The sequence below is a fragment of the Lissotriton helveticus genome, chromosome 12, assembly GCF_964261635.1.
Source record: "Lissotriton helveticus chromosome 12, aLisHel1.1, whole genome shotgun sequence".
Classification (NCBI taxonomy): domain Eukaryota; kingdom Metazoa; phylum Chordata; class Amphibia; order Caudata; family Salamandridae; genus Lissotriton; species Lissotriton helveticus.
This window is the reverse complement of record NC_136073.1, coordinates 263,584,967-263,601,671: the sequence shown is the minus strand read 5'-3', so window position 1 is coordinate 263,601,671 and position 16,705 is coordinate 263,584,967. Positions and strand designations below refer to the sequence as shown.

At 45.0% G+C, this 16,705-nt stretch overlaps 1 long non-coding RNA gene across 3 annotated transcripts in view; it reads left to right on the top strand.

Moving 5' to 3' along the window:
* The window catches only part of LOC144798639 (uncharacterized), a 320,650-nt gene extending 307,920 nt beyond the window's left edge, over positions 1-12,730 (top strand). For all 3 annotated transcript variants that reach the window (XR_013603589.1, XR_013603590.1, XR_013603588.1), the window contains exon 4: positions 12,344-12,730. This is a non-coding gene — a long non-coding RNA (uncharacterized LOC144798639). The remainder of the gene's footprint in view (positions 1-12,343) is intronic.
* Positions 12,731-16,705: the final 3,975 nt, after the last annotated feature.

Below are 16,705 nucleotides of genomic sequence, written 5' to 3'. Positions count from 1 at the left end.
TCATTTTACTATGACAAAGGTAGTAGGCCTAATTCATTTATTGTTAAAAGCATAGGTAAAATCCATTGGGCCGTCATAGGTGGATTGATATTACACTGTGTTAAAGTTTGTAGACAGGTATTTCGTTACAGGGACTCGCAGATTACCTCCGTAGAATTGGGAATTGGTGTTGGTTCTCCCTGTGATAAACCACAGAGGTTGGTGGTTGCACTTAGAGAATCCTTTTTTCCATTTTTAGGGAGGAATGTATAATGTTTTGCCAACTTTATTTGTGTACATTTTTATAATTGTAGGACTGGATGTCATGCCTTGTGCAAACTCTCATGGAGAATACAGATGGCCTGAGTTTGTCATGGGAATATGCCAGTGACAAAGGCTATAAACCTGATTTGTTCTTAAGAAAAAGATCTGTCAGAAGCCATAGTTATAATCTCTTCAATATGAAAATGTCAACAAATGTTGCAGGCCTGACTAATTTATTAAGAAAATAATAATTTTAATTGAATAGCCTTTAAGTGTGTAATGGTATTACACTGGGTTAAAGCCTATAGACAGGTTTTTCTCTACATGGATTATCACAGATTATAGTGGTAGGTAAGGGTTTTGGTGTTGGGTATGCCATCGGATAAACACTCTGGGGTAGAAGATTAGTACTATAATAATCCTTGTTCTTAAGTATGGTAGTGTCTTCCAGGCCTTTGTTAATTTGTTTTTAAAAACTGTACATACATACATGTATATATACATACATACATAAGTGGTCCTTGGGCTAGCCCTCTTCTATCTGTTCAAATATAATTCTCATTGTGCTTCTTCCAATCACAGCATACTACACGGGACAATCTGTTGGCCTCTTTCTGCCACTGACTCTTTTGTACTGTGAGTTACAGCATTTAACTTGATTACATCTGCACATTCGCTTGAAAATGAGTGTGCTTTATTGTCTGGGCTAGTGGTCAGCCTTAGTTTTCAATTTTTAACTTTTAAATGTCCCATTAATTTTCCTTTTTGAGCATCCTGCAGCTCTCCAGACATACTACTGGGCTGCTTGCTTTCTCCTCCCTTCATTTGCAGTGTGCAGCATTGTGTGCGGCCAATATTTCTAAACTGGACAGCTGTTGTGAAATGGCAATGTGTATAGTGGGTCAATGTTTTAGTGTTCCAAGATGGCCACCATGTTAGAAGCATTATGTGGCCACCTTGGCTTACTGCAACAATGATACATTGTACACTTTAGCATTCAAATATGGCTGCTCAGCCAGAGGTTTACTGAACAGCTACCTTAGAATGGTATTGTTCACAATGTATCATTGTTTTTGCTGCTTCAAGACAGCCAACACATTGCTTCTGAATGTGGCAGCTACATTGGAACTTTAAAACAATGATACCCTATTATGTTTCATTTTATTTTTGCATATGCCTGCCAAGTTTAGGTAGAGTCACATTTTCTTTTTCTTCCTTTTAATTTATCTTCCCTCTACCCATCTTCATTAAACTGAGTTTGTGTGTTCTTTTAATGGAGATGGGTAAGTGAATAGTTGAAAGAAGAAAATGTTACTTTCCTGTGGTAACAATCTATTTAGTGGATACTTTATTTACCCGCAGATTCCTCATCTACAGAATAATCTCAGGCACCAGTCTGGATCTCAAAACTTTAAAGCACTCACCTTGCTGGTAGTGGGTTGCTGGCTCCACGTTGACGCCAGAAACAGAGTTAGATGACGTCACCAAAGCCATATAGCACTCACCCCAGCGTAACAACAATTTCCATCCATTTTTCCCAGCCTTCAATACAAGTGGGCCAACTGATATCTATAAAGTAGGGCAGCGCAGTGCCAAAATATACGTTAATGTGGGATCTTATTAACTTTTTCTTTTAACTGTCCAACAAATTTGGAAGCAGATGAGTCGGTGAGAAACCTGCAGGTAGCTAGAGCATTGACCAGAAGGATTCTTACAGCAGGTAACATTTTCTTCTAATGGATAATTGCAACTCCCCTTGCAAGGGGCAGAAGTGACAGCCTTGGCCCTGAAAGAACTGTCCCTGATTAGTTCTGGACTTTCCTTCTTCACGAATGCATAGCAGGTTTTAATACAGAGGATGATCCACCTTGAAAAGTCCTTTTCTTCACTGCTTTGCCTTTCTTGGCACCACAGTACCCCAGGACGAGCTGGTCATCCAGTCATATGTCCTTAACGCAGTCTAGATAGTACCTGATTGCAGACCCGGACTGGCCATAGCGGGCACCGGGCAATTCCCCGGTGCGCCGCAAGGGTGGGGGCCGGTTTTGTGCCCCTGGAGGCCGAGTTTGTTAGAGGGCCATTTTTGCAGCATAGCTGCAAAATCGGCCATGCAACAAAATCGGCCGAAAACTGGCCCTAGCAAAGCGCTCGGCGGCACCTTCAACACCCCCGAGTGGGGAGGGGGGGGGGCGGCCGAGCCCTTTGCCAGGGCCGGTTTTGGTTCCCAGTCCGGCCCTGCCTGACTGTCCACCTAGAATCCAACCTATGCAATTGTTCCTTCTCCTTCATTGGATGAGGCCGGAGATAGACCGTTGGAAGGGTGATGGACTTACTCAGATGTAATGAAGTCACCACCTTTGATAAAAGCAGTCTTAGTTCTCAACACCCATTTTGTCAGGTGAGAAAGATGTACTAAGACCCTGTAACTTGTTCATCCATCTGGCAGAAGTTATCTCTACTTCAAGGAATATGTTTTCAAGGTCAACATCCTTAAAGACAGCCATGAAGGGGCTCAAACAGAGCCCCATTAGAAAGGTTAAAACCAAATTAACGTTTCACTGGTGCACAACTAAGGGGGTTGGAGGATACAGATATTGTCAACCCTTTCAAAAAACGCAGCCGATTTGAAAAGGGACAGTTGGCCGGGCAGACAAAGGAACACTAACAATGCTGCTAAATACCCCTTGACAGTACGAATCGCACATCCCCTCTGGACAAATGAAAGAGCAAATTGGCGAACCTGGGATAACTTGGCCTGCAAAGAGTCTATGTCGATGTCCACGCACCATGCAATAAATCTGCTCCATCTTCCATAGTAAGCTTATTTAGCAGAGGGCAACACAGTGAAAGAATTATGTCAACCACTTCCTGTGGCATCTGAAAGGGACTCAGATGTCCCTGTTCAACTCCAGGTCTGTAGGTGGAACCCTTGGAGACTGTGGTGCAGTACCATCCCTCTGATTGGGAGAGGAGGTTTGGTCTGAACGACAGCTTGAGCATGGGAGATAGGAAGATGCGTCAAAGGTCTGCATAACACACCCTCCTTGGCATATCGAAGGCAATGAGAATGACTTGGGCCTGATCTTGGCAAATCTTCTGCAGAACTCGAGGATTCAATGGTATAGGGGGAGGCATGTAAAGAAGCTTTAAGCTCCACCTCAATGAAAAGATTTCCCCAAGGCTCCCTTCAATGGCTACTGAAGGACACAGAACTGCTGGCATTAGTCATTTTCCGAAGCGGCAAACAAGTTCACCTGACGACTGCCCCACTGGGTGAAGATGTCCTGGACTACCCCCGGTAGAAGACACCCCTCTTGATCAGTAAGATAACACCGGCTCAGGCTGCCGGCTCTGATATTCAGAGACCCTTGTAGGTGATTGGCAGTGAGGCAGATCCATTGAAGGTTTGCCGAAGACCACAGTGTCAACACTTCGAGGCACAGCAGGTGAGACTCTACTCTCCCTTGTTCACATACCACATAACTGTCATGTTGTCTGTCAAAATCCGTATGAACCAACCTTGAATGGAGGGGAGGAAAGCCTTGAGCCCCAGCCAAATTGCTTTCAGTTCCAACACGTTGATGGCATGGAGAACTTGTTCTTTCGAAGGCCAGAGGCCTTTGATCTCCAAATCTTCCAGGTTAGCTCCCCGCCCTTAGGTGGAAGCATACACCACAACTGCAGCCACAGCTGGTGGGGGAGAGAAGGCCATCCCACAATCAGGTTTGCCTCGTTCCCCCACCAAACTACTTCTGCCATAGCACTGGGTTAGATCACGATGGGGCGCGACAGGTCCCCCCATACAGTAGCAAATGCCCTCAGATAGCACCCCTGCAGGACCCTGACCTACCAACGTGCATACGTGACTAGGAAAATGCAGCGAGTCAGTAGACCTAGGAATTGTAGTAACTTCAGGACTGGAATTTGCACCTTTTTGGAAAAACAGGACCATCTCCTTTACATCTGCAAACCTTTGAGGTGGGGAAAAGGCACCGAGAAGGATAGTGTCCAGTACTGACACTATGAACTGGAGTCGTTAGAGGGGACTCAGGTGAGATTTGGGCTCTTTGATGGAAAAGCCTAGGTCAAACAGAGGAGAGACTGTTGAATGCAATTGTAAATGGTGAGACACCACCTCTGGTGACCTAGCTTTGATCAGCCAGTCATGCAGATATGGGACAATCAAGACCAATCGTCTGAGATGAGCCGCAACCAATGCCATCACTCATGAAGGATCATGGAGCTGATTTTAAGCCAAAGGGCACTTCTGCAAACAAGTAATATATAAAACCCACCACAAAGGGCAAATAATTCAGATGTGACTCTAGAATGGGGATGTGGAAATACGCATTCAGCAGGCGAATGATACGATATGGCCTCCCACTTCCAACACTAGCAACACTTGAGTTAGGGTCATCACATTGATCATCTCCTTTTTGAGGAAGAAGTTCAACACCCTGAGGTCCAGGATAAGATGCAGATCACCGTCCTTCTTGGGCACATGGAAATAACGGAAGTAGCATCCTGGTCCTTTTTCCTCCTCCAGCACTAACTCCACTAGTCCTTTCTCCAGGAGTGCCTCTTCTTCTTGATGAAGGATGGCAAGATGGTCTAGCATGGAGGAGGAAGATGGGGTGAAGGGCCGGAAAGAAGGGAGTAAGGCCCAGATGTAGGTAGGCTTTTACCGGTCGGTAACGGCCGAATTCGGCCGTTACCGACCGGTAAAAGGCATTTGAGATGTAGGGGGCAGAATCGTTAAATTTACCGTTCTGTAAATTTACCGATAGGTAATTTTACAGAATCTGTAAATATACCGGTCGGTAAATTTACTGACCGGTATATTTACAGAATCTGTAAAATCGATATGTAGGTGGGACTCTTATGAGTCCCACAAGGCCTTAGAAATCGGTATTTTACCATCAAATTCAATTTGATGGTGAAATACCGATTCAGGTGTGCATGCAAATGTGCGCATGCACACCTGTGCCATATGACAGGCAGACCTGCCCTTAGGGCAGGTATGCCTGCCATATGGCCCGAACCTTTTTTGGGGGTGCTAGAGGGTGTCAAAGTGACACCCCCTGCACCCTTGCCAAAAATCTGTATTTACCGATCGGTAAATACCGACCTGTAATGCCCCATTCATTCCTATGGGCTTCATAGCCCATAGGAATGAATGGAGCATTACAGGTCGGTATTTACCGAATCGGTAAATACCGACTTTTACCGATTCGGTAAATAAACATCTGGATTTCCCTACATCTCCCCCCTTCATATTTACCGACTTTTAAATACCGAATCGGTAAAATTCGGTATTTAAGGGTCGGTAAATATGCTTTACCTACATCTAGCCCTAACTTCCTTCCACTATTTGAAGGACCCACTGGTAAGAAGTAATGGCCGTCCATGTCGGCAAATAGAACAATACTCGCCTTACCAAAAGTGCCAAATCAGGTTGGGTAAGAAATCTAAGACTGCGTATCTGAGAAGGCAGGAGAGAAAGAGGAGGAGGTGAAGGCAGCTTGCTGGAGGGATCCATACCCCTATCCCTGTCTCTGCACCTGTATTGGCACACCATTGGGTTTTGGGCTGTTGCATCTGAATGTGATAAGGTTTCCTTTGCCAAAAAGAGAAACTACTGGCAAATCTCCAAAAGTGATGAAACGGCTTGTAGTCCCTTTGGGGTTCAGGCTGTTGAACACCCAAACAGCGGGAAGTTGCCTTGCTGGATTAAAATCTTTCCAAGGCAGCATCCCCTTTATTCCCAAATAGAACAAAGGGTAGGTCCATCAAATTATATCGCACATCCAGTCCTGAGCCAGGCATGGCATCTGATATTGATGTACTCATTGCTCTCGCTACCAAATCCGATGCATCTAATACATACTTGATGATGTTCCTAGAAGCATTCTACCCATCATTTACCTCGTGAAAATGCGCCCACATATATCCAGGAACACAAAGTAGCATAATTTGGGCCATGTCCCACAGAGCATGTACCTATCGGGCTGAACGGCTATTCACATTCAGGTACCTCAAGGCCGTGCTGCCAGCTGAAAATGACTTAATTCCCCATGCCTTTAACATTTTGGATTCTCTGTCCGAGAGGACTGAGGGAAACATGCCTCGTGCCGGCCTTGAAGAGCAGGATGCCTGAATTACCAGGCTCTCTGGAAAAGGGTGAGCAAAGAGAAATAATAGGTCACCAGGAGCTGGGATATAGCTTCTGGCCAATAGTCTATTTACTACTGCAAATGCCGAGCTTGCTTTCTCCCAGGCTGCTAAGAGTGGATCCAACAAGGCCTCATTAAAAGGCGGTAATACCTCCAAAGAGGGGTTCAATGGTAGTAGAACGTCCATGAGGACATTTATTTTTATGTCAACCAAGTGTAATTGTAGGTCTAAAACCTCAGCTGCTTGTTTACAGAGTGGACTGACAGAACCCCTGAATAGAGGGCCCGGCAGGGAATTCCAATGCCAACTATGGCGAAGTGTCCAGGCCATTGGTAGAAGAAAGTCTGGGGAAATCCTAAGGGAATCTGTACCAAAGAGATTGTGGATCCTTCTATATTCTTCCTCTTCAATAAGCCTTTGCGCATCTCTCCTGGATCTATTTTGAGGAGGAGGCTCTGCAGTCAGAGGAGGCAGCGCTGATGAGTCTGAGCTCAGCTCCAGCAGAGGTGGAGGTAGCGGCGGCACCAACGGCGCAACTGTGTAGTTGTGCACTAGTGTGGAGGCTGGAGCAGGCGCTGGGCCTACAACTCCCATGCAGCATGGTGCCAGCATGGTGTCATGGGCTTGAACTTGGGAAGACTGAATAATGCTCCTGGTAAAGGTGGTGAGCCTGAGGGTCGCAAGGTGCTGGGAAAATGGTAAATATTGCATTAAGGAACACAGCTGGGTCTGTACCTGGCATGAGAATTCTGGAGAAAGATGGTGTCGGCTTCAGTGCTGGCACAGACAGATCCATCAGGAATGGAGCTGGTGCCGTAAGATAGGTAGGCATCCGTTTTGGTGGAGTCAGCTCACAGGTTGGGCCTTTTCTGAGGGACAGGCATGAAGCCACCCAGAGCAGAGTCAGACGGCTCCACGATTACTAACTGCGGCTCTGAGAAGAAATATCTTTTGGGAGTCCAGTGTCCCTTGGGAAACTTACCTCTTCCAGAGTGTTTCTTGTTCTTCCTATGTTTATTCTTCTTAGTTACTGAAGATTGGGAGGAAGGAGACCTGGAAAGGATCTTGAACATCGATGACTCTGTCTTTTCTCACGGGCCCTGGCCATGAACAACTTGGCCTCCCTTTCCTAGATAGCCTTCGGATTCATACTGAGACAACAATTCACAGGCACGGGAATCATAGTCCGATCCCAAGCACCATTAACATATGGAGTAGGGGTCAGTGATAGGCGTATGCCACTCGCAAACCCTACAAAGCTTTTTTGTTGTTGTTTTTATTTCGGGACATGCATTATCACACACACAGTACAATCCCTAAAAGGGACCTATGTTGCCTAGTTAATGACACGCCAAATCGAGTGGGCAACAAACCCCACCATAAAAATGCATCCAATAAATCTGCACATCCCACATCAGTCTATGATGAAATACAAAATCGAATGAAAACATAACTTTAAGGAACTAGGCAGCGATTGACAGGGCAGTGCAGTAAAATATTTCCACAGACCACCTAGATTGATATAATCCAACTACTATGTCCATCCCCGTCCTCCCCTCTGGAGGGAACAACAATGTGTATGGTAACAGGTGTACAGGGCCATATGCTAAGGGTCCGCTTGCATAGAGGAACTGATGACCGGGACAGGAGAGGGTATTGTTGCTTCTGGTAGATTATTTACCGTAACCTGTGCCTCACCAGGGTGCTCGCCAGTTCCACCAACCCGGGAGGGGTTCCCATCTGTGTGACAGCGTCATCGATCCCTGTCTAATTGTAACCCCCATGTCTCTAGGTCCAGATCTGCATTCTAGTCCATACGAACTATGCAGAGGCATCTCTCTTCTGCCACGCCCCATTATGGCACGTTTGCTTTTCAACTAGAGAGGTGAGGGGGCGACCGCTGAGTTCCAATGGATTGCTATGCTGCGCCTAGCCAACACCAATCCTAAGCCTACAAACTAATGCTGCATCTTGGCCCCAACCTTCGGGTCGTAAACCCTGAGTAGACAATGTTTGATTGTTGACTCAATCCAAGCTCCTGTGACCTCCCGAAGCATCCCTGAAACTCCCACCCAGCCCAACAAAGCATACAGCCTGGATGTTTTGGAGATTACATAGCATTGCACTAGAGACAAACTTTCTGTGAGGGAGTCTACTCTAAGGAAAGAGCGAGCTCTGAATCCACATCAAAGGAGCAGAATAAACAAGCATTGGCATAGCCAATAGGTCTCGCCTTTGGGACCTTATAAGTGTTTAGCCATGCAACAAGGTTGATGTTGTTGCACCAAGGATATTGGGCTGGATAACTAAACACTTATTAGGTCCCAAAGGCAAGACCTATTGGCTATGCCAATGCTTGTTTTTGGTTTTACAAATGTTCTCCGTATTCACAAAATCATTGCTCTTACTCCTGGCAGCGATGAAGTGTTTATAGATCAGCAAATGATGATGGTGTAGTCTAAGATGTCTACAACATTTGGAAGTTTACTGTACAACATTTTCATTTGCAAGAAGTCCTGGTTTTGCGGCCCGGGCAACCCGTCATTGTGCACGAAATACTAGATTGTTAACATTGCCATAAAAACAACATAGGCTACATTTGCGGTATTTTTCAGCAAGTCAGAAATTGCTGTGTTTCTCTTCTTGGTGATCTTTGGATCCGTGCTGTGTTGCTGACCAGTCCCTGCAGCGTACTTGCATTTCGAAATAGAGTAATCGAAAAGGCATGCTGATGTGCATGCGTGCAGACGGTATAAAATGATATTCAAAGTTCGATCAACAATTTTTTAATGCGAAATTATTTAAAAAGAACATCACATGTTAACATGAATAAGTCCAGCAGTAGTGGTCATGAAACCTATTGCACAAGTGGAAAATTATGAAATTAGAACGAAATGAAAAAAATAACATTATGACAAACCTTAAAGGAGATTGTTTCACAAATATTGAACAACACAATAATCTTAGCTTCGAGCCACAATAAATGCAATGAAGCAAATTACCCTATGACGAAACTTAAAGCACATCCAGAATGTTTCCATGTGCCTGGTTGGGTGAACAACACTTACAACGCAACTTTTACATCGCACTACCATTACAACGCGGTCATTACAATGCAAACAATTACAACGCATTGCTCTGGGGGGCGCTCTAGGATAGGGAATAGGTTAATTTACTATCCAATAACCTTCCCTAGTGTCCACGGGGACTGGAGTTGGAATAGTAAATTAAACTATTCACTATCCAGCACCCCAAAGCACTATGCGTTGTAATGGACTGCGTTGTAATACTTACGTTGTAAAGGCATGCGATGTAAATGCATGCGTTGTAATGTCATACATCCGCCTGGTTGGACTGAGGACCCTGCTACCTATGGCTGACCCATGAATGCCTGTGGGTGGGAGAAAATGGATGGCTGCTCATGTTGACTATTTTGATTTATAAACTTAGAAATTGTTTAGGAGGTTTAAAATCTCCAGTAAGGTAAACCTGGGAACTAGGGCTCCTCCCGGTTTGATTAGTAGTCCCAGAAGGCCATTTTTCAATACACAATTTTGGCAGTGCTGTTAGCTTGAAGAACAAGCCTATGAGTTGTGTGCGTGCGCGTTAAAATACCAAGTTAAACCAATATAATTTATCAGGCTCACATAATAAAGACAAGCCCGGGAGTTGTGTGTGTTGCCGCACGCGTGCTTATGATATAAAATATCGGGCTCACATAATAAAGACAAGCCCGGGAGTTGTGTGCGTGCACACGTGCTAAAAGGCAAAAGTGAAAGCAGGCTGGCAAATGGTGTGGGATGTGCGCGCACCATGACGAGAGAGGAAAGCCAGGTGGTGCCTCAGCTCGTCATTAGGCACTTAACCGTACACTCGATGCCTGCCAAAAAGCTGTGGTAGCACTTTTAAAAGCCCACACACAAAATGTCTTGCCAGAGCCGCACGTGCGCTGGCTCAGGCAAGACCTTAAAAGGAACTGATGTTGTTGTGCTGGGGTGGGCGCTTTATGGCTTGTGTGACGCCACTGCTGCTGTTGATGCGGAGCCAGTGCCCCCTACCAGTGACGTGAGAGCTTTGAAGTTTCTAGATCCAGTTTGACCCTTTGGACTATTCTACATGTGAGATAGAATAGCCACCAGAAATGATACATATATGACATCACCTATTAGCATCAATGACCACACCAACCATGGGTATATTCTATATTTTCACTGCTCTCTGTCATTCCTGTTGATTGCAGGAATTTAATTACTGGACTTCAACAACAGCACTCCTGCAAGTGTAGATTTAATATTGTTTGTTTTTTGTCTAATCTGCAGAATAAATGTTGACACACCTATCCTTCTTAATAGGGAAATTGGGACCACCCATCCAGGCATCTCCATTCTGCCAGACTCTTACTAGCACACACCCCACACATACACAAAAGCAGATCAAGAGGTCGTACCTTCACATCCACTGCTCCTAAAGCCTGGAACGACCTTCTTCAACACATCAAAGTCTTATCCTTCCTTCTTGAATTCTACAAGAAGCTGAAGCTCTTTAAGTAAGCCCTCCAGAGGCCAGCCTCAAATAGACCTGCTACAGCCAAGATACCCTTGTGGTTGATATTGCGCTATAAAAATACAGGTAACATAACATGACTACGATTGTAGGTATGATTCCCAAAGCTAAACCAGTAGATCTGGGAAGTCCACATGACCCCTGCAAATGTGCTCATGCAGTTTCTGATCCTGCAGGTTCTGATTCATGAGCAAGACCAATGGATGGGGAGGCCAAGCAATGAGCACAGATGCAGGGCTCACTGTTTAAGAGTGCTGCAGCAACACGTCACACCTGGAGACCTTAATCGAGTGAATCGCAAAAGTGAAAAACAGCACAATACGCTCCTTATATACATTTGCAGATTTTGTAATTTAATCATGAGGAGGAAACTTCCATGCATTATCATAACCACAGATAGAAATAATTATTAACAATCATTGACAAAGACAATAGGTCTGGTGTTGGCTGAGATCCTTTTGACTTTGTTAAAGCTTATTTTTATGGTCATGTTTTCTTGCATAACTTTGTTATGGGAGAAGTAAAAATATTTTTGATCTAAAAAAGAGCACGCATTGCCAAAGTAGTCTCTGGAACTGAAGCAAACTACTTTGGTTGGGGATCTGCTCAATATGATAAAGCAGAAAGTCCTCACTCACAGTGAAGTTAACCAGTAGCTGAAGTGGGCTGGCCCATTACTCATTTGTCCTTGTGCTTATCATTGCTGAACTTTTTGCCCTCTAGTTTCCTGAAGGTAGAATCCAGCGAGTGCCTTGTTGGCAAACATAGAGAAACCCCAAATTGCCTGCTCAATAATGTGCCGCGGAGTGCAGATTTGGGCACCATGGTGTGCCCGTATGCATGCCTCCAAATGCAAATCAGGGTTCTGCACTATATGCCAATGAGAGCCTCTCCTGCGTTTTCTTGCTGAAAACTTGTGCAAATAACACAGGGTATGATATTTCTAAAATAACTGTTTTGTACTGTGTTGACTTAAACCTGGAGCGCGGTACAACATGTGGGTAAAAACATCAAGGAGAAAAGGGTAACTACAGTCAAAAACATGGGTCAGAAGGAGATAGTGGTACATTTACACTATGTAGGCTAGAGCCAAGGTCTGCATAACATTCTACAGTAAACAACTATAGAGTGACTTGAATCTAAAGAATGCAAAAATCTCAGCACATACTAAAAGTCCATCAAAATAATCCGCTTTTGCAGACAAGGGGGCAGTTATGCTGTGTTGAATATGGTGTTTAAAGAAAAGCAGATGTGGAAACACGTGTGATTGAAGCTCAGCAGAAGGGACACCTAAACCCACTTCCCTTATTTCTGACTTCAACTTGTATTTCCTGAGCTGACGGCAGTCTGTCTTTCATTTCAGGATTTCTGGGGCTCCCAGCACGCTTCGACATACCTGGGATTCATTCTTTCTAAAGAAGTTAATATTTCATTTCCTGCCTCCTTCCGTTCCGACGAGGAATGTTCCCGAACTGCGGCCTTGATGAAAATGCCCACAGCAATGGCGACGGTGGCACCCTTAGGTTCGGGGAGAAGGCCAAGACAAACAGCCTAAAAAGGCCAAGACAAACAGCCTAAAAACATTTCAACACCAGTGACGTTCTTTCGCGCTGTTTTTTTCCTGCTTTTTGGGTCAAAATGTTGTCTATCACAAAGTGCACACGTTCTACTTGTGCCTAAAGCTGTCATATTTTGAGTTGGAAAATAAAGCTGACTTTTCTTTCACAATTGTATTTTGCACTGAAAACTAGAGGCGAATGTTTGTTTCTGTTGCATCAGATGCTTGGGTTTCTTTTCTCTGCTTTATGTGTTAGTGGCTGAACTGGGGTGTAGCGGTGCAAAGAGTCTGAAGGGCCCACTGCACCCCAATTCTAGGGTGGGTGGCATTTTCTTTGCTTGCATGGCACCCTTGCTACACCACTGTGACTGAGCTATACACAACATCTCTTTTCACGCTTTTCTGTTCGGCTTCTATCCAAATAATGTTCTCTAAAACTCGTGTACCACTGTGTACTGGGATCCTGAGACAATAATGTGACGTAGAATAAAGTACGCGGCTCTTTACCTTGGGGCAGATCTACAAGGAAGAGCTGCAGCGTGGCACCGCAAGCCCTTTGGCTGTGCCACGCTGCGGCACGTCCAAAGCACAGGGATGCGGCATATTTACAAGAATATGTTGCATCTCTGTGCTTCCGCCTGAGCTGGCGCACAAACTGCAGCCATGCGCTGACGCAGGCACCCTTGCACCATGGTGCAAGGATGCCTGCATCGTTGGGAGATTATTTTTGTGCAGGAAGGGGCACCTTCCTGCACAAAAACAATCAGTACAGGCATTTTCCTCTTTCAATGCGTGCTGTAGAATGCGAGTAGAAATTAAAACATTTCTCCTCGTCGCGCATCGCTACGCCACCTCTAGGGTGGCGTAGCATTCAAAAGCATTTACAGATTTACGATTTCTCGTAAATCTGGAGATCTGTCTTGTTCCATGGGTGTTGCGTGGGGATACCCACAGCAACACTCATGGAACTCCCCTTCAACGCAAAGTGCTGCGTGTGAAGGGGCCGTATTTACAAGGAGAGGAAAAGTCACGCAGCGTGGCTTTTCCTCTCCTTGTAAATAGGGAGGAGCCCCCTGAGCCACCAGTACGTCACGAAAAGTGACGTACTGGTGGCACAGGGGGCTTGTAAATCTGCCCTTTTGTGTCTAGTCCAAAATAAAGCAAGCAGTCAGCACATCTTGTTTCAGACATTGCCTCGCCCACTGACACATAGCTTCGAACATACATCGGAAGAACTCAGTGACATGACCTATTCCATTGCACTCAGCTCTCACGCCACGCTCACCATCTCGGTCATGCTTCATATTATCACATTACATATGCAGACACACACATCCACGCACACACACATCCCTGTTTAGATTCCATACACACCCATCGGGAGTTCACACATCATTGCACAATTTATGCATAATGTCGGTTGCTTTGAATAGGAAGCAAACCCACCCTGGGTTCCCATGGCACTTTGATTGTCATCCGATATCCGTTCTTGTTAATAACGTCTTCAGTAGTTTTGCACACCTCATGCCTCTCTGATGTTTCCGACTGTTTATTCGGTAACCTTTAACTCAACTCCTCATTCCCTGCCACCTTGTACTCTTCCTAACCAGCCAAGCAGAATTACCGTGCACCTGTCTCTTCTGTAATTTAGATGGTGCCATCCCTGTCATCCCTCCTGGAGACAACCGCCAATCATACAGCCTTTTCAGCACACATTGTGACTCTCCAGTCTATACAACTTGCAATCACCATCTGCATTCATTTTCATGGTGTGATTCATTCTCTCTACCTACCCAATATAAAGTGATCATTTATATTACCTACACAAGATTATCTGCCATGACTATCCTTTCTGTCTAAATGTTCATATTTGAATCTTATCGCTTTCCATGTAATAATCTACGACATGCACTTTCTTGGGGCATTTGGAGTTCTGGACAATGTTGTGCAGGCTTTGATTTTAAACTCAGGTTTTGTGACCTATGACTTTTGGCATATGCCTCTGGCAGGGTAACAGAATATGGGTACATCTGGGAAACATAATTCTCATTGTTAGTATTGTGACTTAAGCATGTACAGTTCTTACGCCTTATTCCCATGAACATCTCGGGAAGGTACGTCTGTTCACACATTTTTACTTGTACTGGATGTTTACATGTGTGTTAGTTAGTGTAACACAGTATAAAAAGCCCCCGTTCTGCTTGTAGGTAGAGATGAGGAACTCTAGTCTGTGGGACATTCTCAAGATTGATACGAATTCTCTGCCCATACTGTCGGACTTATAACAAAGGTAAGGAATGTGACAGAAGGCAGCTTAGGAAAAGTTATGTGGGGCCACACAATGGCAGAAATTTAAAAAGGATTCTGTTAGATTGTTTTTATAAGATGATAAATGTTTTATTTGTATTCTCTTTTTTATTGTTCACCTGAGACAATCTTCTAAGTATCATTGCAAAGGTTGCTTGCCATTTTTGTTGCACTCGATAAGTCTGCAGCGAGCACCTGTAGTTCTAGTAGTGTTGTGTTTTTTGATTTTCAGAATCAAAGTGGGGTCCCCACTTAACAGAACCCTGCTAGGGTCCAGATTGGTCTTTACAATGTAAAAGTGGTTCAGTAGACCCCTGTCTGTTTCCTCCACTCTGCAGAATCCCCACGAATATTGGGAACTAGAGCAATCTACTAAGTAGTCCTAAATCATTGGCTCTCTTCACATCTATATGCTAAAAAGGATTGTGTGACACAGTGCCTATAACTCTAGATAGATTTAACTCTCTCCTAGGGCAACGTTTGTAATTTTTTACACACACACACACACACACATACAAACACATGCGGAAGAGCCACCTTGGCATAAGGCTTATGACTCTTAGAGCGCTCTAAAAAATCCTGGCCTAAATGTTAAACAGTTCTGTCAATATTTAGCTACCAATAATTTGCTTTAACATTTTGGTCATCCCTAAATGTCTTTGTGGAGTTTACTCTTCTAAGACCCTCACAACCAGTATTTAGGAATCGTTTCAAAGGGATTACGAGTTTTTTAGGAGAACCCACACCTTTGGGTTTTTCACAGGACAAAGTGTGCTTGTGAAAAGCAGGTGTAATGTATCCTGGGAAATATCCTGAAAATGAGGGGCGAACATGTGAAAATAGGTGCTACACTATTATTCTGCGCGCTTTGTTGAAAATAGCAATGTGTATGTACATAAGCGGCGTTCATTTGTGTTCACAGTACCCCTTGTTGTAAGCAGGACTGTGTTATCCCGCTAGCATAAACCCATGCACACACGTACACGACAGCCATTTTAGGTACCATGGTCTCTCAGTTTGCGATCGATCACCAGCGCCCCTTCCCTGACCCTGCAAGCTTCCCCCATGCACCCTGACCGCCCCCGCTCTCACATGCACAAGTCATGAGCCCTCCCCTATGACTCTGCCTCTGAGAATCACACCCCGCGCCTGACCAACGCCTCCTTTCCCTCCATGAATACCCCTCCTTTGATGACCTCTTCCTCTGAACCTAATTGTCCACATGGACCGCTGGTCATCCCTTAGCCTGAGGATACAGTTTATTGCCCACTACTGTATGCACTCGCCTCTCTTGAAAGTAGCCACTATTGATCATGACCACCCCACCCCCTGAGATTCGATCAGGCGCACACATTCCAAAGGAATCAGCAGAACACTCAACTGCGTGACAGCCCCCTCCTATTGTATGGAGGATAAGGGCCCCTACTGTAGCCACGTGTTGGAATATCTTCGTACTTCACAATGTCTTGACTGTAATGAAGAATGTGTGCGTGCCTTAAACCTGTGTATAAAAGACGAAGCCTCAGAGAAACTTGTTAGAGCACCTCCCGAAGACACTATGCGAGTGTCCCAAATGACAGGCTCTCACTCATGAGTAATAAACTCTGTTCTTGTTTTCCTACTTCCAGTGCCCGTCTCTTTATTTGGTAATTATTCAAGATGGGAACGAAGAGTCGCCCTGCACCAGCAGCCTGGGCATCGGGTGCGATATGGGCTGACTTTTCTACAATTGGCGTCCCAACGCGGGGTCCATCAGCGACATAAGGTCCGGTAAGAGAGGTCCAGACGATGGGGTGAATATCTAAATGATTGGAGTATACCTGCCTTGAGAGGGCCCTCGTCCGGCTGCCGATTGAATGA